Here is a 6,902-nt window from a genome sequence, read left to right on the forward strand (position 1 = left end):
GCCCCACGACCCCTTACTTAGCCACCAAAGTCGAGTCTAAAGACTCGCGGTGCAACCAATGGGCATGGAGGTCAAACGGCCCCACGACTCCCTTACTTGGCCACCAAGGTCGAGTCCAAAGACTTGCGGTGCAACCAATGGGCGTGGAGGTCAAGAGACCCCACGACCCCTTTACTTAACCACCAAAGTCGAATGCAAAGATTCGCAATGGAACCTACTTAGCCATGTCCGAAGGTTCGTGTTGGAGCCGGTAGGCAGTGAACATGTATATCAATAACACAACACAATGACAAACCAAGCACCAATGTTACAAAAAGAAACCTTAAAGGAAGCTACATATTAGTAGTGCAAAACGAGGCTAAACCACGAGCCAACGTTATAAAAGGCACAGACAGAGGTTTATCACTACAGTGGTCTAAAATATGTTTGAAATAGGAAGAAAGAAAAAAAGAAAAGAAACATAAAATCTTCATGAAGGTGGAGCCGACAGAGGCTTCGAAGGTGAAGGAGCATACAGGAAGGCGTCGGGCATAGTATTGCGCCCCAAAGCTTCCACGAACTGGCATGAAACCTCATCAGGTCTAAAGGAGTCGAGGTCCAACTGCCTCAAGTCAGTTCAAGGATTAGCTAGCAAGTGAGATCCTAAGCGAGACACACCAGCCCCATATCTATATCCAAAGGCCCGATCCCTAACAACCTTGGCGGTCGCCAGTTGTGGAAGCCAACGGGCCAGCTCGCCCCTCGAAGCGGCCAATTCTGATTTCATTTCCAATAACCTCTGCTTTTGTTACTTCACTTTCGTATCTAAGTGTAGCATGGTTTGGTTCATTTTGCCCTGCTTGGAATTGACTTCTTCTCTGTCCTTCTTGTAAGCCGTAAACCTACCGTGCAAATCCTCGTAGGACCCCTCCATTTCTAATAGTTGAAGGCCAAATTGCCTATGAGCTTTCTTAGAAGAAGCCAATGCCTAGGTAAACCCCAAGCATCGTTGCTCAGTGGCAGCCAACAACTGTTGAGAGGAGTCCAACCCTCCACTCAGGCGAGATATCTGGGCATGTGCAGAATCTCATTATGACTCCATCAATTGCAAGGAAAAGTTATTACACACGTTGATGGATCTGGCACGAAGTAACTCACAACCGAGTTCAGATGCTTCATCGTGAAGGAGCTCGAGGTCGCCCTCCAGGTTGCGAATGTGTCCATCAGACTACTCTAGGTAAGACTCCACCTAAGTTTTCTCAGCTAGTAGCCGACTCAATTCCTTCTTAGCAAAACACCCAAACATTCACCTGGTATGTGCCTCCGGCTCCAAGTTGGTGCGATTATCCACAATCCAAGTAGCCAACTCATCCACACCCTGCAAAGCACAAGGACACAGTAAGGTATGGGCTGGGAAAGCACAACCAAGCTAGTAATATCATACTGAAGACAAAAAAAAAATTCAAGCATTGAGACATCTTCCACCACTGCTCTATCCTGATGAGGGGAACGCAGGTGAGAATGCCCCTCAACCCCTCCTACCATGGCTCTCTACCCCTCCACATGGGCTCTCCCTAAGGAATGTGTCAAAGGCGTAGAAGAGGTAGCTGGAACCTCTACCTCAGGCAGGGATGCACCCTAGTCTGCTGGGGCAAATTCAAAATTGCCGATAGGGCTGCCATCTCATCCTTCTCCATCTCCTCCATCTCCATCCCCTACGTCTCCCCCTCCCTAGGGGTTGAAGAATCTACGTCACCATCAAAGGATGAGTGATATGAACCCATAGGAATGGAATCTCTTGAACCCACAATCAATTTGAAAACTCACCCAAGAAAGTCAAAATCAAGTCAATGGATGGAGAATCTAGACCCAATGAGAACTCATTTTAAGAACCTAGATTATATCAAAATCTAGATCCGTTGAAGAACCTATCTCAAGAACTCAGATTACAATGAGGAATGCCACAAAGGTTATGATTTACCTTTGATAAGTTCAAAAGCTCAATCAAGAATAAGATGAGTAAAACTCGACTCACAATGAATAAATTCATCAAATTTCATAAACTGATTAAAATGAGGTTACGAAGAGTATTTAAAGCAAAACCTAATCAAACCCTAGCCAAAATAAATCTTCATCTTCCAAAAATGCCCCTGAGTGAATAGTGCTGCATCTACAGTGCGGCTACAGTACTTGTTACAGTAAAACCCTAACCCTAGTTCAATAAAATAATAACTTTCCCAACATGCCCTTGCATAGGCCCCCCTTAAGTGCTTCCCATAATAAAATCAGTTATTCTAAACTAACAAACTAAGTCATTTAAATGAATTCAACAAGTTGAAAGCCTTCAAATGCCCAAAGCCTTTAAGTCATGTTGTTGCCCTCTTCCATAGCCTATCAAATGAATCAAAACTGAATCTTCATCCTTTAAGCCCATCTTGAATGTTGGGCTCTTGCTAAACTCGTCACAAGTGGATTGCATCAATTCTTGCATTGCCTCCTTGATCTTCTTGGCTCTTGAACTTGTAATTGACCCATCTGGAACTTGTAAAATATCTTTAAGACTAGGCCCACCTTGGTTCACATCATTCTCCTTCTCCTCAAAAGGATTTGACCTTGAATCTCCACTTGGATCAAAGGGAAAAAGGTTACTAACATTGAAAATAGCATAAACATGATACTCACCTGGAAGATCCATTTGATATGCATTATCATTAACTTGTTCAAAAATTTGAAAAAGTCCATCCAAGCTACTCCCGCCATCAACTGGTAAAGAGATTAAATCTAAAGGAGTAAATGGATTAAGTTTAAAAACAATTTCAAAAGGTGAATATGATGTAGTAATATGTGTGGTCCTATTAAATGCAAACTCTATAAATGGCAAGCAATACTCCCACAACCGTTCATGCAACACGTTAATAAATAACAAATGATACTTCAACAAACGTTCGTGTAACATGTCAATAAATGGCAAATGATATTCCCACAAGCATTGATGCAACACATCAAAAGTCTTCCTTACACCAAAGCTATCCAAAAAACCAACATGTCTGTCACACACAAGCAACTTACATGTAAAACTAATACGCATACAAAGTCTATTCTCTCTAAACAAGTACCAATCTAGTTTATAGAACTTACTAAACGATGCTTTCTCACATGTTCCATACAAACTAGCAAACTCATTGTCATTAGCATGCAATTTCTTATCATATTCAAATCTCAATAACTTTGCATTTAAAATAAAGATAAGGACATACATTCTTGCTAATGCATTAACCACAAAATTTTTCTCACCATGTGTGTATTTGATTACGAGTGAAAAAGTCTCAATACAGTCTTCCCACTTAGCATGCATTCTAGTCAACAACTTACCTTGTCCCTTCAAGTGTGTGAATGACTCATGTTCTTCAAAGAAATGTCGGGTAGAAATTGTCGCACCTGGCACAAAATCAATGTAATGCTCTATATCTCTAATAGGTGGCAATCCACTAAACACTCCACTAGGAATCATGACCTCATATCCCAGCAACAAAGAAACAACAACACTAGGCAAAGAGTCGTTAAATTCGTTAGCATAAAAGCTTGCCTTAGCATAAAAACACACTTTTGTTTTTCTATTTCTCTTTGCAATCTCTCTTTCTTTTTTCTCTCGTGGCTCCACTCTTTTTTCTTGACTCTCAGCCACCTCTTTATTTTCTTTTTTACTCTCTTTTTCTCTTGATGTTTCGGCCTCATTCTCTTTTTTCCTCTCACACACTTTTTCCGTTTCACGCTCTCTTTTTCTTCCACTCTCCTCTTTTTTTGAACTCTCGGCCTCACAATATTTTTGCAACTCATTCTCTTTTTTTCTTGAGGTTTCAGCCTCAGCCTCATCTTTTTTCTCTCCCTCATTTTCTCTCTCTCTCTCTCTCTCTCTCTCTTTTTCAGTATCACTATTTCTTTTTTCCTCAATCTCATCCTCACTTTTACTTTTTTGCTCAATCTCACTTTTCAGTTTCAGTTGGTCCCCATGGGTCTGTGTTGGAGTTAAAGGAGCAAGTTTGATTGTTATTTCATCATTTTCAAAACTATACATTTTCCTTAACTGATCATGGATCACCTTTATATCATACTGCCACAACTTCCCCAAAAAAATATTGCCAGCATGCATAGACACTACATCACAAAGCACCATATCCTGGTATTTCCCAATTGAAAAAGAAACTAGCACTTGCTTATTTACCCTAACCTCCCCACAATCACTCAACCACTGCAACTTGTATAGTCTAGGGTGTTTCAAGGAAGGTAAATTTAGTTTCTCAGCTAAAGTAGTGCTAGCCAAATTAATACAACTTCTCAAATCAATGATCATACTACATACATTGATGTTGATGTGGCATCTAGTATGAAAAATGTTCTCACTCTGCTGCTCTATATCATCCATCTTAATTTGTGCATTGAGTTCATGCCTAGTAACAAGAGAATCACCACACTCTTTATTCTCATACCCATTTTCAACACTAGACTCACGTCGCCTCCTATCTCTCTTGCCCTGTAAATTTCTAATTACCGCATCTTAATGATGCCTCCTATCCCTTACTTCACCCAACACCAAGTTCAACCGCTCAAACTATTGTTGCATAGCTTGCAACACAAAGGATGAGTTAACTGTCATCCCCTTTGGTGATGAGTCACTCCTATGAGACATCATAATGTGCTGTACAAAAAGAATGTTAGTAGAAAATCTCACACACTCCCTTACGTGTTTACACTCGAATAATGACACTCCACTCGTGTTTCACTCTTAATTAGTTTTTTTTCCGATAATAGTCTCACACTCTCTTACCTTTTACCTCAATAGTTTTCCCACTCAAGTTCTTTAAGAACTAGTTGAACTAAAATCAAGACAATAAAACCTTGTATTATTCCAACCAGTAATATAGATCCAAGAAATAAGGAATAAAATGACACGGGACTCAAGGAATTTATACGAGGGAAAGAGTAATTATAAAACAAGATACCAACTAGAAAGATATATTCAGCCCCTTTGATGACAAAGCTCGATCAATAAATATATTTCCTTTTCTTTGTTGTAACTATGTAGCAACCTTTGAATATGCTACATTTTCTTATCTTCTTCTTTTTTTTTTTTGAATTTTCTTTTCTTTTCCTTTCCTTTCCTTTCTTTTCTCTTCTTCTCTCTAACTAAATCACAAACAACAATACTCAATTGTGAAAATCAAGCAATTGAATTCAAGCACACAAGAATTGATAATGAAATAGAAGAGAATTAATGGAATGACACTCCAAGCAATTGAAAAATTTAGAGATGTAGGAAACCCTAGAATTTTGAAACCCTAGGTGATGTAAATTTCAGCCAAACCAAAAACCCTAAGAATTTTGGCAGCCTACTTTTTGTTTCTTTTTTTTTTTTTTTTTTTTTTTTTTTTGCAACCCTAGAACAATGAAGCCCTAGAATCAAAATTAAAGATGCAAGAATTAAAAAATAGAGTCAAACCTGATTGGAAACCTTGCTCTGAATACCAAATGATATGAATCTGTAGAAATGGAATCCCTTGAACCCACAATCAATTTGAAAACTCACCCAAGAAAGCCAAAATCAAGTCAATGGATGGAGAATATAGACCTGATGAAAACTTGTTTCAAGAACCTATATTATATCAAAATCTAGATCCGTTGAAAAACCTGTCTCAAGAACCTAGATTACAAGGAGGAACGCTACAAAGGTTATGATTTACCTTTGATAAGTTCAAAAGTTCAATCAAGAACAAGAGGATAAAAACTCAACTCACAATGAATAAATTCATCAAATTTCATAAACTGATTAAAATGACGCTACAAAGAGTATTTAAAGCAAAACCTAATCAAACCCTAGCCAAAATAAATTTCCATCTTTCAAAAATGCCCTTGAGTGAATAGTGTCACATCTACAGTGCGGCTATAGTACTCGCTACAGTAAAACCCTAACCCTAGTTCAATAAAATGCCCCTTGTGTAAATAGTGTCGCATCTACAGTGCGGCTACAGTACTCACTACAGTAAAACCCTAATCCTAGTTCAATAAAATAATAAATTTTCCAACATGCCCCTGCATAGGCCCCCTTAAGTGCTTCCCATAATAAATCCAATTATTCTAAACTAATAAAATAAGTCCTTTAAATGAATTAAACAAGTTGAAAGCCTTCCAGTGTCCAAAGCTTTTAGGTCATGTTGTTGCCCTCTTCCATAGCTTATTAAATGAATCAAAACTGAATCTTCATCCTTTAAGCTCATCTTGAATGTTGGGCTCTTGCTAAATTCGTCCCAAGTGGATTGCATCAATTCTTACATTGCCTTCTTGATCTTCTTGGCGCTTGAACTTGTAATTGACCCATTTAGAACTTGCAAAATATCTTTAAGACAAGACCTACCTTGGTTCCCATCAAGGAGGGAGAAGGGCAAAGAATGGAGACTCTTTCATGGTCTGTAGGCAGAGTCTCACCACCCAAGACGATTGTAGGGAGGGAGCTTAGATTGGAGCCTAGGTCCCCACAATCATCAAGGTTTCCCCTCAAGAATAAAGAGTCCACGACATAACTCTAGGCGCCGCCATTGGTAGGAGTCACAGCTTCAGATGCCATAACCCCAACATCACCCATTGAGAAGGCATCATATATGTCAAACGCAAACTTGCTGCCACTAGGAGTCAAAATTGATGAAAGGAGAGAAGAGAACTCGAAAAGGGGTGTACCCATTGAGTCCAACCCCTTGAGGGGCAAATCAAAGTCAAAGGTTGTGGCCAAGTCGACAAGGGCTTGGCCTATGAGCCCATCAAGGTTGTCATGCCCAAGAGACGCAAGTGACGACACATTTACAAGAAAAGCAGAGGGCGTCTCCCCGCCCCCTCCCCCCCGCCCCACATCTGGTTGGCACTATAATCAACGG

At 39.7% G+C, this 6,902-nt stretch overlaps 1 long non-coding RNA gene across 1 annotated transcript; it reads right to left on the minus strand.

Moving 5' to 3' along the window:
* Positions 1–2,097: 2,097 nt before the first annotated feature.
* Positions 2,098–6,226, minus strand: LOC121245807. Its single transcript, XR_005937001.1, has 3 exons — positions 6,013–6,226; positions 3,787–3,793; positions 2,098–2,168 (listed from the first exon to the last, which is right to left on the minus strand). It is a non-coding gene; the product is annotated as an uncharacterized LOC121245807 (long non-coding RNA).
* Between the last annotated feature and the right edge of the window lie 676 nt (positions 6,227–6,902).

This window comes from Juglans microcarpa x Juglans regia, chromosome 1S (assembly GCF_004785595.1).
Source record: "Juglans microcarpa x Juglans regia isolate MS1-56 chromosome 1S, Jm3101_v1.0, whole genome shotgun sequence".
NCBI classification, from domain to species: domain Eukaryota; kingdom Viridiplantae; phylum Streptophyta; class Magnoliopsida; order Fagales; family Juglandaceae; genus Juglans; species Juglans microcarpa x Juglans regia.